Source organism: Aplysia californica, unplaced genomic scaffold (assembly GCF_000002075.1).
Source record: "Aplysia californica isolate F4 #8 unplaced genomic scaffold, AplCal3.0 scaffold00403, whole genome shotgun sequence".
NCBI classification, from domain to species: Eukaryota; Metazoa; Mollusca; class Gastropoda; order Aplysiida; family Aplysiidae; genus Aplysia; species Aplysia californica.
The window spans coordinates 664,075-677,616 of record NW_004797673.1 but is presented as its reverse complement, the minus strand read 5'-3'; the positions used below and the strand labels follow the sequence as shown (position 1 = coordinate 677,616).

Genomic DNA, 13,542 nt, shown 5'->3' with positions numbered 1-13,542 from the left:
TGTGTGTGTGCATGTTACAAAAATCAACCTTGCAATTTTAATCACGTTTGAAAATTGTCGTCAAACGCCACCGGAAACTGCCACTGGCATGATCTATGGTAGACTAGAAGTGATTAATTCTAAAAAAAAAAAAAAGAAAGAAAGAAAAGAAAAGACACGAAACAGAAACTCGGGACAACACAACGGCAAGAAGGAGCCTGTCACAAAAACGTGCGGGCTACACAAGCACTTACGCTCGTAACTTTGATGTGAAATCCATGAAGTCGGCAAGTTTGAGACCCCCTTTCACTGGGTTCAAGTTAGTGATCTGGTATGAGATATATTCCTCACATTCAATACCCCACATTATCAAGACTTAGTGGGTTAAGAATTTGAACTGAAATGATCGGAAATACGGTGAGCCGGATATAAAACGGCTTATTACAGTTGAAATTGAAATCGACACTCACCCCTAAACAGTCTGTGAAATCGGCGCCGACAAACCGGAAGTATGATGTGTTTAAACTTGTAGTTAATGGCTTCGTCTAGACTGCTGTGGTATGAGATTACAGTTTTCATCTGAGCGGTGGCTGGACTTTTATGGTCAGTGTCCCGACGCTGAGGAATCAGACTCTCGTCAATTATTGGGCACAGTATGGAGTTATTGGTGTCATCTGAAAGAAAGCCTCTTCATTTGCTTTGCATTTCATAGAAAAATACTCCTGCATCTTGAAGAGAAGTCGAGATATTTGCCATGTAAGAAGGTGGGGTTCGCCTGAGGTCTAAGGTAAAATTAGAGAAAAAAAATGGCCGTCAAAGTTTGATGACATCCAAGGTGTAATGACCTTGGAAAATGAAAATGCATATTTTAGTCCTCTTGTTCTACGTTTACGAGAAAAATGAAAACAAAAATGTGGCTTGAGATGGGTATAAAAAGCACTGAGCCAAAACAAAACAAAAGAAAACAAACAAACAAACAATCTAAGAAAAAGACGATAAACAAGCGGTAGTGAGCCAGTCTCTTCGATTTCAAGATTTTCACGAGCGCCTGGTATTCCCACGATGCCTCACGTTTGTCTCTGAGTTTTCTTTACTTTAAGTCCTGGGGAAATTGGGAATTGGAGAATTTGCTCTAATTCTCTTTTTACTGCAGTTCCGTCTATAGCTTTTAGAACTGTCATCTATGTCTCGAATTATGACTCTAGCTAGCGCTCGTGTGTTTGTGGGGAGTGTGTGTGTGTGTGTGTGTGTGTGTGTGTGTGAGTGTAAAAGACAAACACACACACGCGTATGTGTGTTTGTGTGCGTTTGTGTATGTATATGTGTGTGCATGCGTGTGTGTTTTGTTTGTTTGTGTGTATGTGTGTGTGTGTGTTTGTGTGTGTGAGTGTGTGCGTGTGGGCGAGTAAGACTGAGAGTGAGTGTTCGTATGTGTGCTTGTGTGCATGTGTATTTGTGTGCACGTGCACGTGTGTGTGTTTTGGTGTATGTGTGTGTGTGTGTGTGTGTGTGTCTTCGTGTGTGTATGTATGTGAGTATGTGTGTGTACCAAATTTCTTACTTATTTGCCTGTTTTCGCCAAACACTACAAACGATAACAACCCCGCCCTTTCCAAATTTGTATCATCCCCCTTTCCCCTTGCTCCTCGCCCCCCCCCCCTTTCACACACTCACACACACACACACACAAACACACACACACACACACATACACTCATACATACACACACACACACAGACATACACACACACATGCCCCCCTCCACACACACACACACATATTATCCACCCACACGTTTCTCTATAGTAGTCAATCCGACCACATAACGCACTCCAGGCTTCTTTTTTCTTCTTTTTCCCCCAGTAAGCACTTGACATAACAAGCCTTCATTTCGCGTGTTGAGCTTCCACGAGCACTTCTCATCTCCCTCGGGGGATCAGTTGTCAGATTCCGGCGCAGGAAAGCGACGCAAAACGACAGCCACTTACGACTCCATGACCTCGTGTCCCCGAGTGGCAGAATTCCCCAACTCCCAATTCTCATATCTTGGACGAAGAAAACGACAAAATCAGCCAAAAGCCATTAGAAAAATAGAAATATACTGTCGTTCCCAAATTTCCGACACGGAGAAAGAGAGGGAGAGAGAGACAGATAGAGAGAGAGAGGACGGGGAGGGAAAGAGAAAGAGATGGGGAACACCGAGAGAGAGAGAGAGAGAAAGAGAGAGAGAGAGAGGGAGAGAGGGAGAGAGACAGACAGACAGACAGACAGACAGACAGACAGACAGACAGACAGACAGACAGAGACAGAGAAACAGAGAGGGGAAAAGAGAGTGTGAAAGAGACAGAGAGAGACAGAGAGAGGCACTGCGACTGCAACTTCTGCACGCGAAAAAGAATTTCAGATTTCTTGAATTTTAATGACAAATTTTATTGTAGAATTTAGTCCTCTAAGTGTCATCCTTTTGCATTTTTAAAGGCGATAAAAAAAATAAAAATAAACAACCAATTTGTGCTCCCGACTTGTGCCTCTCTCTCTCTCTCTCTCTCTCTCTCTCTCTCTCTCTCTCTCTCTCTCTCTCTCTCTCTCTCTCTCTCTCTCTCTCTCCCCCTCTCTCTCTCTCCCCTTCCCTCCCTCAATGTCTCGTCCTCTCTGTTTCAATATCTATATCTGCCCGCCCATCTCTCTCCTCTCTAATTGTCTTTCTCGCTAGATGTCTATCTATTTATTTATCAACTGGTGTCTCTGTCGCTCTGTCACAATGTCACTTGGTCTCTCTCTCTCTCTCTCTCTCTCTCTCTCTCTCTCTCTCTCTCTCTCTCTCTCACTCACTCACTCACTCTCTCAGTGAGTGCCTCTGTCTCCCTGTCTCCATGTCACTTTCAGCGTCTCTCTCCTACCTCTAACACGACGTGCCAAAGATTTTAAAAGTCGAATAAATCATAAGATCGCTTCGATACATTACAAAAAATCGAGTCTGACGACTCCACTGCGACATACGGAAAGGTCGATATCTTGCGGTTTGGGTGGGAAAAGTTTCAGAAAGGGGAATACAAGAGGATGTTGGTGACGAGAAGGGGAATGGAAACTGTATGCCCTCTCTCCACTCGTGTGTGTGTGTGTGTGTGAGCGGGAGTGGGGACCGTTTGTCGCCTCCTCGTCACTCCGAACTGGTTCGTTTCCACAACTTTCTGTTGGAATCCTCGCATTGAACACACGCGCGCACGCGCTTTCTCGGTGCGGACGCGCTTGCTCAGTGCTCACGCCGACACCAGCACCGCTTTGACGAAAGGACACTAGGACTTCTGTTGATACAGGTATTGTTTTTACTTCTTTTTTGTGTGTTATTTAGTTCGGATTTTAATATTTTTAGGCGTCACATCGTGCATAGAAGAAATAAAACAGACGGACAGATTGAAACAACAAAGAGAATGAAAAGAAAACGGACACTAGGACTTCTGTTGATACAGGTATTGTCTCCACTACTTCTTTGAATGTTTCAGATTTTAATTTTTTTTAAAGCGTTGTATAGTGCACAGATGAAGTGAAACAGATATAAACAACAGAAGAAATGAAAAGAAAAAAGGCGCTAGTATTCCATATTATGATACAGATACTATTTCTACTACTTCTATTTTCACTAGTTCTTTGGTTGTTTTTTAAAGTTCGGATTCTAATAAAAGGGAAGGAAAAGAAAATGCGCCTCAATGCGATACCCGTGATATCAGGCGCAGAAGAGTAAAACGAACCGACATATTCAATAGAGGTTATGAAAAGAAGGACACTAAAACTTCTTTTGGCATAGGTATTATTTCACCTCTTCTTTGCTCGCTTTTTTTTTCAGTTCTTATTTCAAATCATTTTCTGCAAGAAGGTGACTGGTTGGCGTGAGATCTGATGTGGTTTGCCGTTGTTATTATTTTTATTCTATCAAACGTCTACCATCCTTGTCTCTCATCCTTTTCTCGGTATATTGCTGTCAGCCTGATTGCTGTCTAGTAGTAGCATTTCTAATCTTCGGCACCGATATGACCTATTTGTGTTGCAAGTTTAATAAGACTCTCACTAAAACAAAACTAAACTGCTGAAGAAAACGATTATGATCAAAAGCGAGCAACCTCTGTGATGATTGAGAAAACTAATGACAGAGGATGGGAGACAAAGGGTTGGGGTGGGTGGAAAGAGGGGATGGGTAGGGGGAGGACGATAAGTTGAACCTGCCGTACGCAGGACTCTATTATTGTCAAAGAGCAGAAGTTGTTAACGCGCTTTAGTTCGCCTTATAGTGGGTGCATCTTAAGATTTTATTGGGCGTTTTCGATTTAGCCGTGAAAAGAGCCTCTATGCAATACCGACCATATGGCACCTAGAAGGAGTAATGCAAACAGACAGAAACAACAGAGGAAATGAAAAGAAGAAGGGCTTATCAATGACGCAATCTAACTACCAAATTTAATGATTTTCTTTCTTTAGGTGTGAGCCTTTGGCGACAAACAACTATTATGTTTGTTTTACTTTATTATAATACTATTAATAGTTAAAGCAATTGATTCGCACGTGTGTTTTTTTCTATAATATTAAATTATCATAAAGTTAAGAATTTAAAAAAAATAAACAAGACTACTTACGATATTACGAGCCAATAGAGTTCTTCCTGCTTCACTAAATCAGAAAGAAAAAAACCCCCATTAACTCATGCTGCCAACCCCGTCGTTTTTTAGTTTTAGTTTATTTTTAGTCACTGTTCTACGGCACTTGCAACACAAATAGGTAGTGTAAGTGCCGGTCCCAGTAGCTGGCCATTCCTCTTACTTTGCCCCCTCAAGTAGGTTCTTGCTCTGCTCTTACAAACCGTTGGCCCATTCCCTGTTTTCGACTGTACGTTTCATTGTGTTTACAAACTTTGCCCTCTCCTACAGACTCTCAGACTTTTCCCCTTAGCCACGCAAATTGCTGGGTTAAGTCAGGAAAATCTAATTACCTACATGTAGCGATATTTTAAAAAACCGACATATAAATAATGTACAGAAATAAGGCCAGAAAATGAAGAGCGTACCAGATGCTTACATACTATTGCGTAAATAGTGTTCTATTAACCTTATACTTGGGTTGCATCGCAAAAAGTAGTCAATTGGAATTAACCTAGTGTGATATCACATGACGTATCCAAATATGAAAGGGGTGGGGACAGGGGAGTGATAGGGAATGGGAGGAGGGTGGTATAACACAAGACTTCGCTTATTCATATAGTCCAACCAGAGAGACCGACTCTGGGTCGACTTATGCAGCGTTAAACATTTAAAGCTAAATACTTTCTACATCACCTGACTTAACACACTGAAACACATATGTACATTACGTTACATGTACGGACACTCAAAGCACAAGAAGGAGCCATGTGTCCTACGTCGCGTAGTAGTGAAGGGGTTAAAATTGTTGAGTAACCTGCTACATGAAAACGTCTCATAGCTTTTTGTTATGTTTTACCTCTCTCGATTATGAAACCTATAAGCTGCCCGCGGGCCTTTAGCACAATAACCCAGAACTCATGGCTTAGTCTATCAGGAATAGCTCTAATTTACCACTACAGTCGCGACTTATTGTCGACAGTCTTATTTTGTCCTCACATCTTCCGAATCTAACCCACTAAATAAACATGAAATAAAGATTCGAATGTCGATTCCCATGTGGAGAGAATTTTTACCACTAATGTCTTTGTCTATCTGCTGGTGTAACGTATTCCTTTCAGCCTCAGTAAGTGTCTGTTCACTGTAAAATATTTTTTGTTCAGGAGTAAGACAGAAACTGTTCAATATTTTTAAATAATTAAACCCACACCATGCACGTCCTCTTGTTTTCCAAAACATTCAGAATTTGAATTTCTACCAAAATAAAAGGGTCCACGCAACCTACGCCATAGATTAGAAAATGGAAAAAAATATGATAAAAAGCCCCAACAAAATCTAATAATAATATAATAGTAATTAATATTTACGATGATGATAATAATAATAATAATAATAATAATAATAATAATAATTATAACAATAATAAAGATAATAAACATAATAATGATAATAACGACAAAACAATTAGGCATAGTACATCTAAACAGCTGGCCTACGATATGTAGTTTCGAGGATATAGCCCAAGCTCTAAAAATGAAATGAACTCCGACCAGAATCTTGGAAAATGTCTGTTGCTCTCCGAAAATTATTGCAAATACAAAAATCTCCAGAATTCGAGCCTTCAGCTTCTCATATTTTGGTTAAGTTCACAATTAATTGCGCCTCATCAGCCTATCATAAACGAGGGGGAAAAGAGAACATATTAATAAGCCTGTTCTTGAATACAGTAGTCTATTCCACTTGACAAGCCATACTCTAACCTATTTCTATCGCACTGCTGAGATGTAGATAATGATTGTAGAGGTGGAGTGGCCTCTTGACTTTTAATTATGTAGTTCATTCAGCGCTTCCACTTTTGTTCTTTCGAAATAGTTTCCCTACCCCCACCCCCCTCCACCCCCTTTTTTTTCAGTCTCGACCCAACCGTTCCTTAGAAAAAGATAACTTGTGATTTTTTACTTGAAAACAAAAGGCACAACCCCCCCCCCCCCCCAACAACAACAAGAAAATAACAAAAATTCAACATGCAAAACAGAACTCAAGTAAGAAAGCACAAAGCAAGATGGGAATATAATGTTTAAAAAGATACACAACCTTTTACCCCAAAAGAAGATAACAATAAAATAAAAACAATAACAACAAAAACACCGCAACAACCCCCACCTCCTCTCCCTCTCGGGAAAAAGATAAAGGTGAAGAGCCCCCAAGAGAAAAGATAAATGGTAGGCAATGCTTGTGAAAAGAGATCTATCTATCTATCTATCTATCTATCTATCTATCTATCTATCTATCTATCTATCTATCTATCTATATATATATATCTATCGATCTATCTATCTATCGATCTATCGATCGATCTATCTATCTATCTATCTATCTATCTATCTATCTATCGATCTATCTATCTATCTATCTATTTATCTATCTATCTGTCTATCTATCTATCTATCTACCTATTTATCTATCTATCTATCTATCTATCTATCTACCTATTTATCTATCTATCTGTCTATCTATCTATCTATCTATCTATCTATCTATCTATCTATCGATCGATCGATCTATATATCTATCTCTCTATCTATCTCTCTATCTATCTATCTATCTATCTATCTATCTATCTATCTATCTATCTATCTATCTTTCTATTTTTCTGATTGACAGATCATAATTCTTTTACTATTTGTTAGCTTAGACATTATATCTTAATGTAGAGATAAAATACGCGATTTCAGGATTATCCAAGAATTTACCTTCAATTGGACTTATACTGTATGGGTGGTTGGCGGGTGCTCTGGAGTGGGTTGCTCCTTCTTTCCTATCAAAGATCTATCGTTTTTTTCTCCCCTTCTTCTTTTTTATGTTTATTACTCTCTTGTAACACCTCTAATCTTCTGGCGTCCATGTGACCTTATGCGGTTGCAAGCGTCGTAAAACTACTGAAACTAAAAAGACTTTATGTCTTAGGACATTTCTTAAGCTTGGCAATTTGTGAGGGACCCTTATAGCATTACAGTCGAAAATGTCCTTGACGACCCCCCTCTGTCGAAGAGAAAAGTGGTTGTGATAGGCAGGTAGACGTTTTGGGCAGTATCATTCATCATCATCCGGTGCCTTGCCGACTGGCGTGGGCGATCATGGACCTCCACTTCACTCAGTCTTGCGTTGCAGCAATTGTGTCTGTTGTTCTTGTTGCTCCTAGCCATGTTGTCATCTTGTCCAGTATCTTTTCCCTCTGTCTGCCTCTGCCTCTCTTTCCATCAAACTTGCCTGTTGTTACAGGCAGTGTCATTACGATGTCGGAAAAAAAAACTCAAGAGGGAAGTTGGAAGTGGAACTTGTATAGGTGATTGTCTTGGACAAGTGGCAGTTAAGGCATCAGATTCGACTGTCATAGCAAGCCAACAATAATAATATCCTTGCGCTTTAATCATAGGCACTTGCACTTGTAGTGCTTGTTCTGAATACGAATTATGAAAGCTGTGTATCTAAATAATTGTACAAGAAAAATAAATCCATAACATAAAAATTGTATAATGATAGAAGGATTGGTATAAACAAGTCGTGATTATATAAAGACGTAAATACCGGTGCGTTTAACAGAAATTAATGACGTTTTTATAAGCAAATTTTCCATGGAGTGCAGCTTTATTTTCAAGTCGTTTCAAAGTAGGGCAGCTGTAAATGTTAGTAGTGAACATGAAAGTAGGAGGCTTTCTTTAATTAGGTCTTAAGTATCTCAGTAAATTACTCTCTGTCGTTCCTGTCACTCTTCGGTCGGTCTAACTCGAATAACACGTTTCTTCACTGCTTCGAAAATAAAAAAATAAAAAACTTACCCCCCTTTCCCCCACCATAAAAAGAAAGAAAAAGCACCGACCCCCCCCCCTTCCCAATCCCAATTAAAAAATGATTTAAAAACCCAACCCAAACAAACATTTCCTGTTTGTATTAATTGATATTTAAAAAAACCCAAAAACATGTAAGAAAACAAAATAAAACTTTTAAAAAAGTAAAAAACTAAAAGAAGAATACAAAATAAGCAACAAAATACAGTTATTCTTGCATGATATCTATAGATTATGTTTGAATTAACAATACGTCGGTGCGTTTCGATTATACTTCTTGCTGCGAACTCTGGCAAAGAGGGTTAAAATAATATTTTAAACAAACTCTTTTTCATTTATTTATTTACGTATTTCTTTCTTTTTTCCTTTCTTTCTTTCTTTCTTTTCTTTCTTTCTTTCTTTCTTTCTTCCTTTCTTTCTTTCTTTCTTTCTTACTTTCTTTCTTTATTTCGTTTATTTTTTACTTATTTATTATTATTTAAAAAATACTTTTGTTGTCATTATTATAATTAATGTAACTTATTATTATTATTATTATTATTATTATTATTATTATTATTATTATTATTATTATTATTATTATTATTATTATTATTATTATTATTATTATTATTATTATTATCATTATTATTATAAATTTCATCACTGACATCTGCCAGGATATTGAAATATCTTCAGTATGAGCCCCAAACCATTACATTGATTAATGTACGTTTTCCGTACACTTCCAGTTTATTCATTTTAACTAAAGTCTGTTTCGCACCAGGAATTCTTTGCTTTTAAAGTGATTTACGTTGAAACCGAAAGAAAAGAATCGAGTTAGTGCTAAACAGAGCCTTGCTCCAGTGTAATTGTTCACGTTGGTTGGTTGTTGAGGCCGGCTGGTTTGTGATAATAGATCAATTAAAGGGCGGTTTATAATCAGTTTATCCCCTTAGGGGAATCTGGGTTTTAATGACAAGCATATTATAATGTGGTCGCTTTAAAACACAAGGGGGTATCCCGAAAAAAGCGCTGTTTTGAGAAAATTGAAGGTAAAGTTTTTGCCCCTTGTTCAGTTTCTTTTAAAGACAAGGAAAGTTTTCTCTATAACCAAACAAATATACATACCAATGAAATCAACCTTCTCCTATAGGTAGGGTAATGCCCACTTTTGGTGTGGGTCAAGATTTCTGGAAACCCTCGAAATCTGGGTTAGCCCGTTTGTCGGTAAAAGCGACCATATTATATATTACATTCACAAATACATAAATTAATACCCACAAATATACCTTTATGAAATTACTAGATGTAATAAACTATTACACCAACGCAGACTATTCGACCAAAAAATGCATTGCTTATTGCCATTGTGCAGGGCCAAGCTTTTCGTTATATTTTGCTTTTGTTTTAACTGTTACTTTTTGTTTTGTTTTTTCCGTTTTTGTTTTTGTTTCAGTAAATGAGGAATAAAGAGAAAAAAAAGAAAAAAGAAAAAAACGAAGAAAAAAAAAAGCCACCAAAAAACGAGGCCACGCCTGTGTCCACAGAAGTCGTTAAGCCGTCCAGTAAAGTCAATAATTAACCTGTACACCCCCGTCCTGCCACTGGTTAGCACGAGGAACAGAAAAAAAATGTATCTTCTTTGGCCCATAGTTCTCGAGTATAGAGCCGGGTTAGCACCCATTCTTCTGAGAAGCGGAATTTAGAATTGTTTTTCTTGGGAACCGGATAATGGGGGCACCAAATTTATGTTCAATTTGTACAATGTATAAACCACTTCCCAAATAGGTTTTCAGATTTTATTTAGCATTGAAAAGTTACGTAGCTTTCTGGTGTTGGAATGTTTCTCATTCTAAACCTAGGTTTAGTTTTAGATACCAACTAAGCAGTATAATTTTTATACCTTCGTGACTGGTATTTTTTTCTGCACACCTTTTATTTTCACGGCAACAATATGTGAGGCAGCGTGGCGGAATCAGGCCCTCGTCAGTTTAGGAGCATGTAAAGTTATTGGTATCATCTTAAAGTTTGTTCACTTGTCTTCATTTGGATGAAAAAAATATCCATTTATCTTGTGTACAAGTCGAGATATTTGCAAATGAAGAAGGTTTTCAGAGGTAAAATTAGTGAGAAAATGGCCGCTAAAGGTTAGTTATTTCCTTAGCTTAAGAGTCCGTGGTAACTGAAATTTTACATTTTTTGTGCCTTTAATAAACGACTTTCAGAAAAATCCACAATATTAAATTATCTGTGTCTATAGTGTGGTGTTTAGGCGCTTTGCTGTTGCACGCAGTAGGCCTGAGTTCCATTCCCGTGTGGAGAGATTATGTCGATTATTTTGAGTGATGGTGGTGATATAAACAGCAGCATGAAAAAAAATTATTTAATATACATGTATAAATAAATAAACAAATATATAAATAAATAAATATATAAATGAATTCTTCTCAGAGAATCCATTGCGGCCAAAGTGCAACGTACGTTTCACTGACTTTTTCTTTCTACTCAATCTCATTAGCTCACTGAAAATGTGTGTTTAAGGGCACTTTAGAAAAAAAAAACCTTGCCGGATATATTTCATTATTTATACGTAATGCTCAATACGCAATACTAGGTTTTTAAAAAAATCTCAAACTTTAAAAACTCAGGCAACGATATGCATTCTAGGAAACTTGCAAAATCGATTTTCTGATTTGCGTAGTATGGTTGTTCAAAGCGAGCCTCAACGCGACATTTGGTCTGCAGCTGATCGTTTAAACATCGATACTTTAGAATTACAAAGTTCTATCTGACTTTTCGCGACCTCAGTGCTTTGTTGTCCTATCTCCATTTTTTTAGCAGTGAATACGTGATTTCTTCTTAAGCTCACTCTTTTTTATGAACTGGTTTCACTGTTATAAAAAAATGGAGATACGAGAAGAAAGCACCGAGGTCGCGATTTGTTGGCCGTTTTGACTAACTAAAACTAAGAGATCATAAACCAAAAATAAATGTTCTATCTGCACTATGAAAATTGTAAGATAAATCACAGTCTTATTAAAATATTCAAAGATAAGTGTATTCGAAAAATTACCTTTTGTGAAAATTAGTTTACATTTTTAACGTCAAATTTATCAAAACTAGGTACTGAGCAGAGATAGAACTTTGTAATTCTAGGGTTGCCTTTTAATATGGGAGGCATCGTTGTGAAATCAGGCACACATCAATAAATCAAATCGAAGAAACTGACATTTTCCTATGATTTGGCAATTTGTATTGAATTTTTGTTTTTTACCCAACATGCACACAACGTATGTACATTTAAAGCATATTTCGGTGTGGATTTTGCTGAGAAACGTTGATTAGAGGCACAAAAAATGTAATATTTTTCGTCTCCATGGTGGAAGTAACCAAATTTTGGCGTCCACTTTGTCATTAATGTTTGCCCAGAAACCAGGCGACCCCCACCAACCTCCTTCAATCGCAAATATCTCGACTTATATTCGTGATAGATGGGTTACGTTTTCATTGAAAGCAAGACAAATAAACAAGCTTTAAGTTGATACCAATAACTGCACATGCCTCACCCTAAAATATTATGTCTGCTATGTCCTACAAGAGTTAACAACTCGTCGTATGAACGAGCATGCAATCAGCACGCGCACAAATCTCCAGAGAGTCGTCGGGTACCGTGTGTCATTGTTTATTATTAATGCATGAAAACGGTCCGATGAATTGTGAGCTCATTGGGATCCCTAGCGATAAACAGACGCACCGGCATTAGTATCTTTCATGCCATGTGTGAAAACGGCTGTTAATGCAGCGTGCATAAATCAATGGAGGAATAATGGATAGGCTTATGTGTGTCTATCTTCCAAACCGTAGAGATAAAAGGATTATGCAAATGAATCCTACTGTATTCCGTCTTGTTAGAATGTGTTGCCATTCATCTTGCTGTAATGCTTATTAGAATGTGTTGCCCTCTGTCTTATTGGAATGTGTTGCCCTCCAAATCTGACTCATCAATACTTCATTGTATTAGAAGATGTTGTGCTGGCGCTGAGGGAGAGAGGGTATCGGTTGTATGAGTGAGTGGGCGTGTAGTAAAACAATGTATAAATTGAACACCTTTATTAGCATTATTAGTTTATTCAAGAGATGTGACCTCCAAATGTAACGTCCTTCTCCGTGAGGAACGAGCCATAAAATTATTTCAGACCGGTAGAAACTCCACAAAACAACCAGAGTTCAAGAATGCCAATGTTTGAGATTTGAACCAGGGCAATCCGCTCCGTGGTCTAGTATGATACCAACTGGGCTAACGGAGAGCCATGGGAAGGTAGGGTGGAGTAATTCCCCGAGTTCAAATTGACATTTTTGGCCGTTTTGAGTTACGAAGATCATGGGCTCAGAAACCAATTGATGTTCTATCTGATCTGTCAAAATCGTTAGATTATTTGGAGTTGTTGTAAACATTTTCAAAGAATTGTAATGGCTAAACCTTGACATTTATGAAGTTCAACATTTTTCACATTATATTTCGCAACACTGGGTACTGAGCCAATGAAACTTTGTAATGCGTAGTGTACACAAATGCCTCAGTTGTACTTAGATCCTAAGTTGTAATAATGAATACTCTCTTTATCGATCGTCCTTCCAAGTTATGCCATTGTATAATGATTTTGTTACAGCCAGAGAGGTTATAAATAAGATTTTTCATAACCTTTTTTTTTTACTGAGGAGGCTCCTGTGGTCGAGAGGCTACAATATTCGAGTCTGATTCATTACGTTCGGGGTTCGAATCTGGACAGCGACGGAAAATGTTCTTTTCTAAAATAAAATGTGTTCTTTCACCACTTTTCTTGCTCTTTAACAATGTTCTGTCGCCTGCTTTCGTCTCCACTTTCTGCCCCCACACCTCACCCCCTTTGCTCCCTCCTCTGGGCTCCTGACTGTTTCTTCAGCTTTTCTTCTGCTTCTCCTTGGCTCTCTCATACTGCTGTCTTTCAGCCACATCCTTGATCTTATGATAGGTAAAAGAATTTTTGTTGTTGCTTACTTCCCCTTGAGATTGAATTGTTTACGTTGACGGGAAACATGAAAAAGGTTGTGAGGGAATGTTGGG

General features: G+C 38.0%; 1 protein-coding gene across 2 annotated transcripts in view; it reads left to right on the top strand.

Annotated features, from left to right (window-relative positions):
- Window positions 1-3,100: 3,100 nt before the first annotated feature.
- LOC101863999 (beta-1,4-galactosyltransferase galt-1) overlaps window positions 3,101-13,542 on the top strand; it is a 32,153-nt gene continuing 21,711 nt past the window's right edge. The window contains exon 1 of one of the 2 annotated variants that reach the window (XM_035971248.1): window positions 3,101-3,297. The gene's annotated coding sequence lies outside the window, so the exon portion shown is untranslated. Of the gene's footprint in view, window positions 3,298-3,359; window positions 3,451-13,542 lie in introns of those variants that run through there. The other variant, XM_035971249.1, reaches the window with a different exon arrangement.